Source organism: Takifugu flavidus, chromosome 7 (genome assembly GCF_003711565.1).
Source record: "Takifugu flavidus isolate HTHZ2018 chromosome 7, ASM371156v2, whole genome shotgun sequence".
NCBI lineage: Eukaryota > Metazoa > Chordata > Actinopteri > Tetraodontiformes > Tetraodontidae > Takifugu > Takifugu flavidus.
This window is the reverse complement of record NC_079526.1, coordinates 1,336,857-1,352,339: the sequence shown is the minus strand read 5'-3', so window position 1 is coordinate 1,352,339 and position 15,483 is coordinate 1,336,857.

Below are 15,483 nucleotides of genomic sequence, written 5' to 3'. Positions count from 1 at the left end.
CTGCTTCTCAGTTTGTCCACTGTGTTATGGAGGGGGTGGGAGGGATTGTCCATGACTGTTTTGACACCATCCTGCCCCTACCACCTTGACCAAGTTTGCAAGTTTAGAGCCAACAACAGACCCTGCCTTTTTAATGAGTTTAAGTCTGTTGGCATCCTTTGCTTTAATGCCTTTCTCCCCATCACACTACAGCAAAGAAGATGGTGCTAGCCATTACAGACCGATAAAACATGTGGAGGATCCTGCTGCAAACACTGAAGGACCTGAGTCTCCTGAGGAAGTAGAGTCTGCTCATGGCCTTCTTGTAAACAGCATCGGTGTTTGTGGACCACTCCAATTTATTGTCCAGCTGAACACCCACGAACTTGTAAGATGGGACTATGTCCACATCTTTCCCACTAATGCAGACTGAGAGGGTGGGGACTTACTTTTACTGAAATCCACCACCATCTCCTTTGTCTTAGTCACGTTGAGCTGCAGGTGGTTCTTCCTGCACCACCTGACAAAACTCTCCACAAGGTCCCTGTATTCCTCCTCTTGTCCATTCTCCACACAGCCGACTATAGCTATGTCATCCAAGTACTTCTGGAGGTGATATGACTCAGAGTGGTACTGGAAGTCAGCTGTGTAGATGGTGAACAGAAAGGGGGACAGCACAGTTCCTTGAGGAGCCCCTGTGTTGCTCATCAGGGGGTCAGACACACAGCTCCACAGTCTCACAATCTGTGGTTGACCTGTCAGGTAGTCCTCAATCCAAGAAACAAAGGGAGCATCCATCTGCATGTTCTCCAACTTAGCCCTCAGCAGTCTTGGCTAGATGGTATTGAAGGCAGAAGAGAAGCCATAGAACATGACCCGCACTGTGGTGTTTAGTCTGTCCAAGGAGGAGTAAGCCCTCTGTAGCAAGTATATCACTGTGTCTTCAACGCCCACCTTGGGCTGATGGGCAAACTGCAGAGGTTCTTAAAAAAACCTCTCCGACCACGAAGGATGGTGGTCTTAGAGCCATCATCTTAGGCAATTATTATTAGGCAATTAATGAGTGGAAAAAAGATGGAAATATGACTTTCAATTGCTTCAGGTTGCGTAACATGTGAAGTCTCAAGGATACACTTCCACTCCAATCCGACTGCCTGGCCACACTCAACGCTAACATCTATGATTTTAATTTCACATCATGTTTCTTATGATATCCTCATGTCAGAGAGGGACAAGCAATACACTGCATTTACAAGCCCCACTGGAACTATATGAGTACAATAGGATGCCACAGGGTCTCTGCAATAGTCCCACTTCATTCATGAAGATGATGTTGAACATATTTGGAGACTTAAATTTCAGTAGTCTGTTGTGTTGAGGAGAGGAGAGGAGAGGAGAGGAGAGGACAGGAGAGGAGAGGAGGCCATGACCCAGCAGGGTGCCAGCATCCTGGTGATCATGTTTGTGGACCCCGGCAGCCTCAGCCTCTAGCACCAGAACTAAGATGTTAACCTAATAATTAGATGACCCACTAAATATGATAAGGATGTCTAGGATAATAACAAACAACAGAATTACTGGCTATCAGCTTTCTCAAAGAGGAAGGTTTGAAGTCTAATCTGATAGTAGAGATGGAGTCAGCCTCCCGTACCTGGACAGGGAGCTGGTTCCATAGCAGCGGGGCCTGCCTAAATGCTCACCCCTCCATTCTACCTTTAGAGAAAACCAGCATTTTGAGAACGGAGCAGTCTATTGGGATTAGAAGGTGTCACCAGCTCCTCCAGGTAGGATAGAGCTCAGCCTCTGAGGACCATGACTAACCTTACTTTAGAAGAGGAAGAGGAAACATCATGAACATGAGCAAACTAGTATTTGTCTGATAAATATGATATAAAGCAGTTTAGTAAAGAAAATTAAAAGTTAGAAGAAGTACAGGAAACAGGCAGAAACAATCAGGGAGGGTTCAACAATCAAAAGGGTAGGAAAGACACCAGGGTCAAGGGTAAACCTGTCTGGAACAAGAGGAGAGATTCACCAGACACAAAATGACCCTCACAAATTTAAGACAGGACAGGCTAAGGACAGGGGGAACCCCAGAAACAGTCAGAATAATGAAAGCAGCTGCCTTTCACATTGCAGGTTCTATTTTCTTCCTTTTGCGTGTCACATGATGGAGGTCCAATTAAGTCTGCAATGAACTCATTAAACCCATTGACTGAAACAAGGATCAGTGCAGAACCTGCCTCTGATTGCTTAGGCTCCATATATTAAATTACTTTTATCAATTAATGGGCCAAATTTCTGTTGTCATAACCCAGTTAAGCCTTAGACTAAAGCTCAACATTCAAAGGTTTTATTCAGTTTAATGCTTTAAAGCCATAGCTAGATGGTCTGATACTGCTCTTCACAATGCCAAAGGAGATGTGATGCATTAAATGAGTGGGAAGGGAAGGGAGTTACTGAAGTGAAAAAACCTTGGGCAGCCTCTTCTGAATAAAGCACCAGAGTTGCTGTTTCTTCTCTTCCCCAAGGGCAGCAATCGATATTGTGGGTTCCTCCAGGTCTCAGCTCAAAAGCTCTGCTCTTCATCTCAATGTTGCATGTTACTGAATGCCATGGAAATAAAGTCCATACACTTCTGCCAAATTTAAAGCTTCATTGAGATTGTATTTCAAGCCAGGGACCAAAGACGTGAATATTTCTTCAGACGTTCCATTTAAGCTCTCATTAGGAAACATACCGTCTTAAAACTGTTGCAGTTACAGCGGTGAGGTTATTTGACAGTAATTTATAAAAGATCACTGTGGGGAGTCTTAGATCTTAAGTAATGTTTCAGACAGAATCAAGACATTTTTGAAAGGAATTATTGACAGATCCATTAATGAAGTGTGAAAGTTTATTCTAAATTTAACGGGCAGCCAATGAAGCGACGCCATTACAGGAGTTATGTGATCTCTTTGTCAATACCTGTCAGAACTCTGGCTGCAGCATTTTGGATCAGCTGGAGGCTTCTTAAAGAGTTGTTTGGACACCCTAATAATAAAGAATTACAATAGTCCAGCCTGGAAGTAACAAATCCATGGACTAACTTTTCAGCCTTTAAAGCGGGACTCCGCTTGTGATTGGTCAGATAGACGCAGGGGAGCCAATCCTAAGATACCCTGGGAGTCCACAGGTGGTGTCAATCTTCCTCATCACCAGCACTGCCTGCCTTTCGGTGTTCCGCCAGTTCTCTCAGCCTCTAGATGACGCCACTCTGGGAGGTCACCGGAAACAAAGAACACAAAGAAGAAACACCAACAACTCCCCTGACACGTAACACCCCCTCCCATAAGTCCAACCCAAGGTTTGGACAATGTTATATTCCTGCCTACAGTGCCCGAGACAGCGCATCCGCAAGAATGGTTTCGGACCCCTTTTTGTGATTAATTTCTAAATTGTAATTCTGGGCGATTAAAGACTAGCGCATTAATCGATGGTTATTATTATACATCCTGGAGAGAAAAACAAGAGGGTTATGGTCTGTAAAAACCTTTATAGGTTCCAGCCCCGACAGCACTGGCATCTATTTCCAACTTAAATGGCAATGAAAAATTGGGAGCGGACATGACGGGGTTACAGCTGAGGAGACTCTTGAGATCCTCAAAGGACTGTTGGCACTCCCTGGACCAAGCAAATGGCTTTTGAGGACTGGTTAGTGCAGTCAATGGGGCTGCCATGATGGAAAAATTCTTGCAGAACCTACGGTAGAATCCAGCCATACCAAGGAATCGGCGCAACTCCCGCCTGGTTGTTGGGGCAGGTAACGCAGTAATGGCTGCAATCTTTAGATCCGCAGGGCGCACCTGTCCTCTGCCAACCTGCTGACCAAGGTACAAGACAGAACCTCTTCCAAACTCACATTTAGGAAGGTTAAGGGTTAGCGAAGCACCTGCCAGACGAGCAAAAACATTCCTCAATGTGGCCATGTGAGACGTCCAGTCATCCGAGTACACAACGATGTCATCCAAATAGGCTTTGCAGTGTGGAACATCACCCAGGACCTTGTTCACGAGCCTCTGAAAGGTAGCAGGGGTGTTGCAGAGACCAAAAGGCATAACAGTATACTGAAGAAAGCTGTCTTGTGTCACAAATGCCGAGATCTCAGAAGGGATGTGCATCAGGGACTGTGACGGAGTTCACCTTTCGGAAGTCTGTGCAGAACCTCTGGCTGCCATCTGACTTCTTATCCAGCAAACAAGGTGAACTCCACGGACTAGAGCTGGACACAGCGAACCCATGTTGCAAAAGGTAGTCCACCTCCTTCCTCATGCACTCCCTCTTTGGAGGACTTACTCGATAGGCATGTTGCTTAATAGGTCTTGAATTAGTCAAGACAATGTCATGTGTAATGGCGGTAGTCTGAGTAGGAATGTCATTAAACAAACTGGGGAAATCGGATATCAGCTCTCTAATATCATTACGATGGTCACTTGGTGGGACAAAAAGTGAGACAAATCAGAAAGCAACTCTGAATTCTTTAATCGGACCCCTGGGGGTATATCACCATGCATAACCAACCCATCTTCTTCAGGGCAGCTCACCGTGTCAACCGATGATACCGGCAAGCCCACATCACTTGTAGTTGAAACCGGGTCGCTTCCCCCATCCTTCCCAGGCGAGTAGTAAGGGTTCATCATGTTCACATGACACAACCTATTTCTGCGCCTGCGGTCCGGAGTTTGAATGATGAAGTTGGTGTCATTTACCTTCTTCTCCACGACATAGGGACCTGAAAACTTGGCAGACAAGGCAGAGCCAGGGACAGGGGAGAGGATTAAAACCCTATCGCCAGGCTGAAATGAGGGTGGTACTGCTTTTTGGTCGTAGCGTCTTTTCATCTTCTTCAGCTCAGGGTGTTCTGCCATGACTTTTATCTAGAATACCGGCAGAGTTGATGTCTCAAACATACTTTTACGACCCCTGTCATTTGTGATCTCCAGCAGTTGCTCTTTCTCTTGACGCTTGGTTTATTGACACATGGATCCATTCCTTATCAGTTCATGTCGATTCACATTCAGGTGCAACCTCCTCAATCGGATGCAACCTCCTTAATCAATAAATTCAGGCAGTCGGCCGGTCAAGGTGGCAGCTCCTTCTGTGCATATGCCGATTCAAAAAGACCATTTAAGTTGTCCAGATACCCAATCATCCAGCGACTTGACTAGTTCTGCGGCTGTGTTTTTTGTTGTCAATGACAACACACAACATATCCTCCTGCACATCCTCCTGCTAAAGGCATTGCCCATAAGCAAGTTGTATTGCCCTGTTGTCTACATCTGTAGTCATCAACCTGCATTGCATAACACGGTGAGGTATTAGTCCTCTCCAACAAACTGTGTCTCAATGTCGTCTGCTATTTCCTGAGTGCACCAAGTGACGTGCTCCCCCACAGAAGCATCGTGTGAACGTTTGTGTCATCGTTTGGACTGCAGCCTCTCCAAAAATGTAACTGCAAATGTTTTTAATTGCAGGAAGGATCAATTCTTCACTAATAGTAAATGGTTTCTTAGCCTTAGCAATACGATTAGCCACCGAGTATGATGCTCTTAGTCTCTGTGGATGTGGAGGCCCTCAGTATTTGCTTCTGTTCTTCTTTTTCCTGCCCCCCCTTTTCCCTCTCCTCTCCTCTCCCTGCCTGGTCCTGCTCAAGGTTTCTTCCTGTTAAACGGGAGTTTTTCCTGCCACTGTTGCTTGTTGAGGGTCAGGCCCTAGGATTCTGGAAAGGGTCTGGAGATAATTTTGATTGTAAAAAGAGTAACAGATGCTGATAAAAGATGATTTTTGCTGAATTGGACATTCTATGCTTGTGAATCTGAGACTGTCCATGTGCTGCTCTGCTTGGACCATAGTTGTTCACTTTAACTCAGCAGTAACATGAGTTCCCACATTATGTTGCCTAGCTTAACAGAAAATATGAGCATCTAATTTGCCTCATGTACGCTGATATGGGCTGTATTAGATTTGATAGGCTCCCACAGAATTCTGTTATAAAATGTTTATACATTCAGGTTTTTATCATTGTAAATTAATCTATGTTTCACCAGAACTGACCTGTGTGTTGAATGATCTGCATGAGCAAAGGTGGCAAAATGCACTTCTTTGGGGAGAAGATCAATGTAAACAATAAAAAAAAAGAAACAGTTATAATCACCTGCTGGAGCTCCTCCATCACGTAGCTAAAAAGGTCTCAGATCCCAACAAGCTGATGATGACTAAGGTCAGAGCAATAGGCAAACATCAGTTTCCTCTCCTCTCCTCTCCTCTCTCCTCTCCTCTCCTCTCTCTTTACCCAGCCGGCCATCAGCAGGAGGGTCCCCCTACATGAGCCTGGTCCTGCTCAAGGTTTCTTCCTGTTAAAGGGGAGTTTTTCCTTGCCACTGTTGCTTGTCTGGGGTTAGGCCCTGGGATTCTGGAAAGCGCCTTAAGACAATTTTGATTGTATAAGACGCTATATTGATTTGATTTGATTTGAGTTTTGCTCCTTAAGGAATGTTGAGTCCTTCACACATCTGAATCAGCTCTGCATGATAACCAAAAAGTAATGAAATAGTTCCTGTCCATTTCCTCTACGTTAAAGATGCTGCGTCTTATATCTGTCAGCCTATATAGTGCATAAACACGTGGCAGCATCCTGTATCTCATCTGTCATTCCCTATCAGCGCTTCTCTGTGCAATTATTGCAGCTCTTTGTACTTCCACGTGATTCCTTTCTGTGGGTGTGTAGTAAAATGTATAAATGTGCATGCAGTGTGAGGTGTAAATCAATACATTATCCACATGGAGTGTGAATCCCTGCTGCTGTTTTTCTGCCAATATTTCACCAATCAGAACTTCATGGCACAACAAGAGATGTAAACTGGGGTGCTGCCTGGATAATGCCTTACTCAACATGGTCACCCACCTTAAGGTCCACTTGTTTCCCCAGGTCAGAACTTTGGTTTGTGCTTCAGAATACTATTCAACAATTGGACAAACTCTTGACTGAAAATCACTGGTCATCATATCCAGTGACTGAAAATGTAATCAAACTTAAAAGAACAGACTTTCTAAAAGTGTTAAGTTATTTTTTTAGTAAATGACCAACATGGAGGAAATATTTCCTTTGTCTGAGATGAAGACAATAAACACAGAATCTCAACTTGAAATGCTAACATGCTAAGAACTGACTTGTTTCCTCTTAACTTCTTCAGTTAACACTCAAATTAATCTCCACAGGATCTGAGAAATCTATACTTTAATTTAGTGTTGGACTGCAAGATAATGAGTGGTGTGTGTGTGTGTGTGTACTTGACAGTCTTAAAGGCAGTCTGCATGTTAGTCCTTCTGTATTCTACTGTGCACTGGGGTCAGCCAGCATACTACACTATTATATACTTTAAGCATCTGTCCACGTTATGGACTCAGACATCAATATAAACACCATCTGACCTTCTTTCCATTTTCAGCACAATGTGTCTTCCTTATACACACCTTGTACCTCAATCAGAGCCAAAAATGCAGTCACGGCAAATGTTTGTCCCTGGACTACCAAGGGTGCAGTCTTTGTGAGAACATCTTTAGCAGACAGGAGTAATACCTCCATGGGCTCGGTATCGATTTCCATCTCAACACAGTCAAGGCAACAACATTCATCTTCATCTGAGGACTCGTCTGCTGTCTTCTTCCTCTGCCTCTCTGTATCCACCTGGGAAAAGGCTGACATCATGTGAGTGTGGCAAACTGGTGCCGCGTTTGACCTGAGCAAAAGGTCACTGTGGTGGTGGAACACAAATAATGTTTGTCCCTGAACTGATTCAAGCAGATGCATTATAGAAAAAGACACAATGAACTCAGAATGAATAATCAATTAGTGTATTGTTTATGTGCTATATGTCAGTAAATCAAAGTATAAAATGATTTCACATAACTGAATCAACAACACATTTATTTTGACCATCAGATAAAATAAATATCAAGAAAAAATTACAAATTAATGTATCATCATCAGGCTGCTCGGAGAAAACTGATACCAGACATTGGTCTTAATTACCTAATGAGTCTGGAATACATAAAACAATAAAGGAATGGAAACTCACACCTCATCTTTTTGTCTGTCTCTCTCTGTCTGTGTGTTTATATATATACACAGTATATATATATACATACAGTATATATACATACAGTATATACAGTATCAGTAATACAGTATATACAGTGTGTGTGTGTATATATATACTGTATATACTGTATATATATATATAGTATATATATATATATGAATAGCCATAAGGAGCAAATGGCCCCATGGAGGAGAAGGCTAGAGGCGAATATCATGGCAACACAGAGAGAAGTCAGCCTCCTAACAGAGCTGAGTAGAGGCGTGAATCTAAGGACAGAGCTGCCCAAGAAGTACAACAAACTGTCCATACCCGAGGCACTGGAGACTGCTAAGCAAAGGCTCACAGCCCTGGCTACCCGATTAAAGCGGTACACAAGAGAAGTATAGGAAAGGATAATAAACAGGGTGTTCTCCACTAACCCAGCAAAGGTCTACTCTCAATGGCAGGGCAACAAGATGACAACATACCCCCCAGGGCTGAGACGGAACAATAATGGAAGAGTATCTGGGAGAAAGAGGCAACGCATAACACTACTGCCCGATGGCTGCAAGACCTAAAAGCTGAGCACAGCCAACTCCCAGAACAAGACCCAGTAGTCATCACCTTAGCAGACATCCATATAAGAGTGTCCAAAATGAAGAGCTGGACAGCACCAGGGCCCGATAAGATCCACGCCTACTGGCTTAGGAAGCTGACTACACTCCATGAACGCCTGGCAGCACAAATGAACCAGCTGCTAACATCAGGGGACCACCCAGAGTGGCTAACCCAAGGCCGGACAGTCCTCATAATGAAGGACCCCCAGAAGGGCACAATACTGTCCAACTTCCGGCCCATAACCTGCCTCAGCACCACATGGAAGCTCCTATCAGGCATCATAGCGGCTAAGATCAGCAGGCACATGGATCAATACATGAGCAGAGCACAGAAAGGCATAGGGAACAACACCAGAGGTGCCAAGCACCAGCTACTGGTCGACAGGGCAATCGCCCAGGACTGTAGGATGCGGCACACCAACCTGTGCACTGCCTGGATTGATTACAAGAAAGCCTATGACTCAATGCCGCACACATGGATACTAGAGTGCCTAAAGCTGTATAACAGGACACTAAGAGAGTTCATCCAGAACTCCATGAAGCTGTGGAACACGACTCTGGAGGCCAACTCAAAGCCAATCGCGCAGGTGAGCATCGGATGTGGCATATATCAAGGAGATGCTCTGTCCCCCCTGCTGTTCTGCATAGGCCTAAACCCCCTCAGCCAGATCATCACCAAGAGTGGCTATGGGTACCAGTTCCGAAGTGGAACAACCGTCAGCCACCTCCTCTACATGGACGACATCAAGCTGTATGCCAAGAACGAGCGTGACATCGACTCCCTGATTCACCTCACTAGGATCTACAGCAAAGACATCGGGATGTCATTCGGGCTAGACAAATGTGGGCGGATGATATCTAGAAGGGGAAAGGTGATCGCAACTGACGGGGTTGAACTACCTGAAGGGAACATCACAGATGTGCAGGACAGTTACAAATACCTGGGGATCCCACAGGCAAATGGTAACCACAAGGAGGCAGCTAGGAGGTCAGCCACAGCCAAATACCTGCAGAGGTTAAGACAGGTCCTGAAAAGTCAGCTGAATGGTAAGCACAAGATCCAGGCCATAAACACCTACGCCCTGCCAGTAATCAGATACCCTGTTGGCATAATACCCTGGCCACTGGAAGAGATACAAGCCACTGACATCAAGACAAGGAAGCTCCTCACCATGCACGGAAGGTTTCACCCTAAGTCCAGTGTCCTGAGGCTGTACACAAAGCGAAAGGAAGGGGGCCAAGGACTAGTAAGTGTCCGAACTACTGTCCAGGAGGAAACAACAAGCCTCCAAGAATACATCAAGAAGATGGCCCCCACTGACCCACTGCTGAGTGAATGCCTCAGGCAACAAAAGCCCACCAAGGAGGAGGAACCTGAGGGGCTATCATGGAAGGACAAGCCCATGCATGGAATGTACCACCGACAAATTGAGGAAGTGGCTGATATCGAGAGAAAACATACCAGTGGCTGACAAAGGCCGGACTGAAAGACAGCACAGAGGCACTACTCGTGGCTGCACAAGAACAGGCCCTGAGCACCAGAGCAATAGAGGCCAGGGTCTACCATACCAGACAAGACCCCAGGTGCAGACTGTGTGGAGATGCCCCTGAGACAGTCCAGCACATCACAGCAGGGTGCAAGATGCTGGCAGGCAAGGCATACATGGAACGGCATAACCAGGTGGCTGGCATAGTATACAGGAACACCTGCACTGAGTATGGGCTGGAGGTCCCAGGGACCAGGTGGGAGACACCTCCGAAAGTGGTGGAGAACGAGCAGGCCAGGATCCTGTGGGACTTCCAGATCCAGACTGACAAGATGGTGGTGGCCAACCAGCCTGACATAGTGGTGGTGGATAAACACCGGAAGACAGTGGTGGTGATAGATGTAGCAATCCCGAGTGAGAGCAACATCAGGAAGAAGGAACAAGAGAAGCTGGAGAAGTATCAAGGGCTGAAGGAAGAGATGGAGAGAATGTGGGGGATGAAGGCAACAGTGGTCCCAGTGGTGATCGGGACACTAGGGGCAGTAACACCCAACCTGAGTAGATGGCTCCAACAGATACCAGGAACCACACCAGAGATCTCTGTCCAGAAGAGCACATTCCTAGGAACAGCTAAAATCCTGCGCAGAACCCTCAGACTCCCAGGCCTCTGGTAGAGGACCCGAGTCTGAAGGAAGGAGGCACCGCCCAGGAGGGCGAGGAAGAGATTTTTACGGTATATATATATATATACCGTATTTTCCGGACTATAAGTCGCACTTTTTTTCATAGTTTGTCAGGGGGCGCGACTTGTACTCCGGAGCGACTTAAATAAATACATGATTACAGAATTTCACATGTTCGGCATTTTCACACTGACAACCACCAGATGGTGCTTTAGGCGTGTGTACCTGAGGAACGAGTTCCTTTCGCGACGCAGAAGAAGAAGCGGCGCTCCGTCTATGGAGTTAGACTTGATTGTTTGGTAAACTTGCTCGGATGTTCTTTATACTATAGTTATCTGAATAACTGTTAATATTTTACGTTAACAAAACAAACACGTACTCAGTTCGTTGTGGGTCATGAAGCTGAATTTGTTACGTGAGCATACCGTAACCCTATTGCTAATGCATGCTAATTGCCTTTCAAGATGAAATGTATGTTCTTGGTCTCGGATTGTATCAAATAAATTTTCCCCCAAAATGTGACTTATAGTCCAGTGCGACTTATATATCTATTTTTCTTCTTTATTATGCATTTTTTGGCTAGTGCGACTTAAACTCGGCGCGACATATAGTCCAGAAAATACGGTATGTGTGTGTGTGTGTGGGGGGGGGTGTGCAGTACATTATTGAGTCGCTGTCCCATAGAGAACGTGAACACACACACTGTGTGGGGTTCACTTAAAGTTATTGTTTTAAGGGGCTTTCCAGAATCCCAGAGCCTAACCCCAGACAAGCAAAAGTGGCAAGGAAAAACTCCCCTTTGACAGGAAGAAACCTTGAGCAGAACCAGGCTCATGTAGGGGGACCCTCCTGCTGATGGCTGGCTGGGTAGAGAGAGAGGAGAGGGGGGAGGACAGGTATAGGATAGGAGAGGAGAGGAGGAGAGGAGAGGAGAGGAGGAGAGGAGAGGAGAGGAGAGGAGAGGAAACCATGACCCAGTGGGGTGACAGAGGCCTGTCAGGTGATCATGTTTCTGAGCCCCGGCAGCCTCGGCCTACAACAGCATAGCTAAGATGTTAACCTAATGATTAGACAACCCCCTAAGTATGATCATTTGTCTGTCTTTGATAGTAACTGGAACTACAGAATTTGTAACAATAAGCTTTTTCAAAAAGGTAGGTCTTAAGTCTGATCCTAAAAGTAAAGATGGAGTCAGCCTCCCGTACCTGGACAGGCAGCTGGTTCCATAGCAGGGGGGGCTGGTAGCTAAGTGTTCGGCCCCCCATTCTACTCCTAGAGACTCTGGGAATCACAAGTAGACCAGCATTCTGAGAGCGAAGCTGGTAAGGTGTCACTAGCTCCTCCAGGTAGGATGGAGCTAGGCCTCTGAGGACCTTGTAGGTCAGAAGAAGGGTTTTAAAAGTTATTCTAAATTTAACGGGAAGCCAACGAAGAGACGCCAGTACAGGAGTTATGTGATCTCTTTTGTCAATACCTGTCAGAACTCTGGCTGCAGCATTTTGGATCAACTGGAGGCTTCTTAAAGAGTTGTTTGGACACCCTGATAATAAAGAATTACAATAGTCCAGCGTGGAAGTAACAAATGCATGGACTAATTTTTCAGCATCATGCCGCTTCAGTAGTTTCCTGATCTTTGTGATGTTTCTCAGATGAAAAAAGGCACTTCTAGAGACTGTTTCAATGTGTCAGTTGAAGGAGAGATTTTGGTCAAAAGTTACTCCAAGATTCCTCACAGAGAGACTAGATGTTAATGAGATACCATCGAGAGTGATCATGTGATCTAATCTATCCCTGAGAGGTTCAGGACCAAACACCATGACATCAGTTTTTCCTGAGTTAAGGAGGAGGAAATTTGAAGACATCCAGGACTTTATGTCTTCAAGACAGGTCTGAAGCTTCACTAACTTCTCTGTCTCCTCTGGTTTCATGGATAAATAAAGCTGAGTGTCATCAGCCTAACAATGAAAATGTATCCCATGCTGCCAAATAATGTTCCCTAAGGGAAGCATGTACAAGGTGAAAAGGATTGGTCCAAGTACAGAACCTTGTGGAACTCCATGGCTAACCCTACTGTATAAAGAGGGAACACCATGGACATGAGCAAACTAGTATCTATCAGATAAATACAATCTAAACCAGTCTAGTGCTGTCCCTTTAATCCCAATCACATGTTCCAGTCTCTGTAACAGGATGCTGTGATCAACTGTATCAAAAGCAGCACTGAGTTTCAGCATAGAAACCAGTCCATGATCTGAAGCTATAAGAAGATCATTAGTAACTTTAAGAAGTGCTGTTTCTGTACTGTGATGAGCTCTAAAGGCTGACTGAAACATCTCAAACAGGCTGTTTCTCTGCAGGTGCTCCAGTAACTGAGTCACCACCACCTTCTCAAGAATTTTGGAGATAGAAGGAAGGTTGGATATCGGCCTATAGTTTGCTAACACATCAGGATCCAGTGATGTTTTTTTAAGCAATGGTTTAATCACTGCCACCCTGTAGGACCGGGGTACATAATCTGTCACTAAAGAACCATTGATCTGGTCCAGGATAGATTTGCCTATCATTGGTAAAACATCCTTCAACAGGTGTGTTGGGATGGGATCTAAAAGACACGTGGTGGACTTGGATTTCTGAATTAGCGATGACACCTCAGAAAAATATATAGGACTGAAAGAGTTTAAGGGCTCGTTGGAGAACCTGTATGTTCCCACAGTCAGCACATCTGGTGATGCTCCAGTTGTTGGGATGGTCTGGTTAGCTTTTTCTCTGATAGCTAGAACTTTATCAGTGAAGAAGCTTCAGTGAATGAAGTCTTCACCACTAAGGGAAGAAGGGATACACTGTGACTCCTGGTTAATTTGGCCACAGTGCTGAAAAGAAACCTTGGGTTGCTCTTGTTTTCCTCAATAGAAGAAAATTAAACTATTCTAGCCTTACGGAGGGCCTTTTTGTGAATTACTAGACAGTCTTTCCAGGCTACATGATAGCTATCTATTTTACAAAAATGCCACTTCCTTTCTCATCTGCGCGCTTTCTGCTTGAGGGTCCTGATATGTGAATTATACCAGGGGGCACACCTCCTCTGATTTACTATTTTCTTTTTCAGGGGGGCAACAGAATCAAGTGTGATTCTCAGTGAGGCTGCTTCACCTTCAGCAATAGAGTCAACATCAGCAGGGCTAAGATTATAATGATTGATCCCTGGGGAAACACACGGAGGTCCTGGGATTAGCACAGGGATCACTTCCTAAACTTAGCTAGAGCATTATCTGAAAGACATCTGCTATAGTAAGATTGTGCTCTGAGCATAGAAGAATCCTTAATCATAAATGTAAAAGTGATCAATGAATGATCTGACAGGAGTGGGTTCTGAGGGAACACTGACACATGTTCTACCTTAACCGTGGAACAGAGACTACCTCTATACTGTTAAATATGTTATTGTTGGTGGATGAGGGTTCTATGGAAGCAGCAGAGAGGTGTGTAAGACTACAACTCTGCATCCTGGTCTGGACCCTGGATTGTCAGCTCACTTTGGGTCTAATAAAATTAGCCAAGTTACTCGAAATGAGAGAGGCACCATCAATGTTCCCTCTAATTTTCCATGTGTCTGAGCAGACACACAAGCTCCCTAAGCACACTGAGGACCACTGTGAGCAACATCAGGTGGGTACACTGTGGCCACACACCAGTATCACGCTTGTTCAAAACCTTGAATCATAGCAAGTTACATGGCTTATTAAAAGAATCAAATGACAGCAGCACATAAAATGAAAAAGACAAAAATCTTGTTGTTCATGAGATGTGTACTATGTTATATGTGAGAGTCCTGCTTTAACCATAGGAAGTGTTACTCAATTTCACCACTTGTTCTTCTATTTGCACATACTCCGACAGCCATTCCATCTTAAAAGAACCGCATTTCTTTTTTACTTTGGCTTGATGAGTGGATGTGTCTCTGCCCGTTCGTTTCGCCATGATAAGGGATTAGCATTTGCGTCTCTTAACTCAGCTGCACTGTTGTTAGCTAGCTAACGTGCACGGCGAGTAAAGGCAGGGCACATACGCAAACACTGTCAATGCTATGATTGGCTGCGTAGCGTAAGTGAACTGTATCGGATTATTGGCTGGACACCTGTCGCTTATTGAGTTACGTTGCGAAATGGTACAGAAATTAATATTTCTGGTCTAATTAACTAGATCATATCAGTTCTAAAATTAGATATTAATTGATACGTTTCTATTGAATTTTATTTTGTGCGCTGCATAGTTTTTCTTGTGCGCTGAGTATGTGCAAGCAGTGCGCAATTGCGCAAGCACGCAGCTTAGAGGGAACATTGGGCACCATCCCGTGTGGGATGGACACCGTCTCTCCTGATCAGACCAGGTTTTCCCCAAAAAGTGCTCCAATTGTCTACAAAGGCCACCTGGTTTTTGGGGCACCATCGTGACAGCCAGCGACGAAGCGACAACATGCAACTAAACATTTCATCGCTGGCCAGATTGGGGACGGGACCAGAGAATGCTACAGAGTCCAACATCGTTTTTGCGTAGTTGCAGACCGACTCTATGTTAATTTTGGTGATCTTCGACTGAC